General features: G+C 57.4%; 1 protein-coding gene across 1 annotated transcript in view; it reads right to left on the reverse strand.

Moving 5' to 3' along the window:
* Window positions 1–1,216, reverse strand: part of LOC143039089 (uncharacterized) — a 282,157-nt gene extending 280,941 nt beyond the window's left edge. The window contains exon 1 of the mRNA XM_076208942.1: window positions 1–1,216. This exon is cut by the window's left edge and continues 445 nt beyond it. The gene's annotated coding sequence lies outside the window, so the exon portion shown is untranslated.
* Between the last annotated feature and the right edge of the window lie 471 nt (window positions 1,217–1,687).

Here is a 1,687-nt window from a genome sequence, read left to right on the forward strand (position 1 = left end):
CCTTTATTTTTTTTTTAGGAAGACCGAAGAATGAGGGACAATGAGGGAGGTTGGAGGAGAGTGAGGGGGGGGGTTAGCAAATTCGCGTGTTAGCGCAGTAAGTTTTCAGTTGCCGTCACTGCCGCTAGAGTCGGAAGTGGCGCTGTTGCCGCTTGATGTACCTCAGCGTCATGACGCACAGTCGTCAAACGTTTCGTTTCGGCAGCGAAGAAAAACGTTTTTTTTCCTTCTATTTTATTTTTTATTTTTTATTTTTTTCCTGTTTGACTGCACGTCTTCGCTCGCCGCGTCTCGCCCCTCCTCGCGTATCGCCGCCGCCGTCGTCTGTATGATGGTCGCGACGAGAATCTGTCGTAGCCAATTAACGTGACACAATCAACTTAATGAGAACATCACACGTGCCATTTTACGGACTGTCCCCTTCTCCCTCTCCCCTCTCCAACCGCCACCGCCACCGCCACCACCATCACCTTTTTGTCGCAACCAATTGAGTCCCCAACAGAACAACCGCGACTGGTACTCCTCCAAACTCTCACACTCACTCCTTCTGGTGAGGGCAGAGGAGACAAGGTGGTAGGGGGTAGGGGGTAGGGGGTGGGTGGTTAGGCAGGGAGTGCTCCTGAGAGGCGGAGACGGTGGCGAGGGTGGTGGTGGTTTTGGTGGTGGTGGTAGTGGTGGTGGTAGTGGTGGTGGTGGTGGTAGGGAGGGCAGGGACTCACGTGGTGGGTCTTCCTTGACTCCAGCAGACACACTCGCGCGACACACCGCAGGAGTCGCAACAGCGGGAGGGAGAAGCACAGGGCGTTCTTCAGGCGCTGATCAGGAGTAGGAAGGAGGAGGAGGACGAGGAGGAGGAGGAGAAGGAGGAGGAGGAGGGGCTGTGGAAGGAGGTGATGGCAGAGGCTCGTGGGGTGGTGGAGGTGGAGGAGGTGGAGGGGGAGGTGGACGGCATGGAGGAGGGGCGGAAGAGAGGAATGAGGAGGAGGAGGAAGAGGAGGAGGAGGAGGTGGTGGAGGAGGAGTTGAGAGGAGGAGGAGGGAGGAGTCCTGGAGTGTGCTAAGCCGATCCTGGGCGGGAGGAGGAGGAGGAGGAGCTGGAGGAGGAGCTGGAGTTGGAGGCGGAGGTGGAGGAAGAGGGCAGGCAGGCAGGCAGGCAGGCAGCGAGCGAGCTGGGGGACAGCGCAGCGGCGGAGGCAGAGACTAGTCGGTGGTGCTGACTGTAACTGCTTCCCAACACGAAGGAGAGTGTGTTTCAGGCGACGGGCAGCGACGGCCGCTCGACGAGGTGGTGGAGTAGGGAGGAGGAGGAGGAGGAGGAGGAGGAGGAGGAGGAGAAGGAGAAGGAGGGGGAAGGAGGGGGAGAAGGCGAGATGGAGATGTGGTAGCAAGAAAGAGGAGGATTTGAGAGCGTGGTGGTGGTGGTGGTGGTGGTGGTGGTGGTGGTGGTGGTGGTGGTGGTGGTGGTGGTGGTGGCAGTGGTGGTATAAAGTCCGGGGTTATAATGGCATGAGGTAATGGTGATAGGTGGAATGAGGTGGGCGGGGGTGGGAAAGAGGCAGGACAGTCATTCCACTTGAAGGGAATTTTCCTCATTCCTTCGTACATCGACCAACTCTTCTTATTATTTCATACCTTCATCACGGTGATGGACGTCACAGATCTCTGTCGCCAGATGATTTTATTCACCT

The sequence above is a fragment of the Oratosquilla oratoria genome, chromosome 25 (assembly GCF_046742065.1).
Source record: "Oratosquilla oratoria isolate Oo_2021 chromosome 25, ASM4674206v1, whole genome shotgun sequence".
In the NCBI taxonomy this organism is placed as follows: domain Eukaryota; kingdom Metazoa; phylum Arthropoda; class Malacostraca; order Stomatopoda; family Squillidae; genus Oratosquilla; species Oratosquilla oratoria.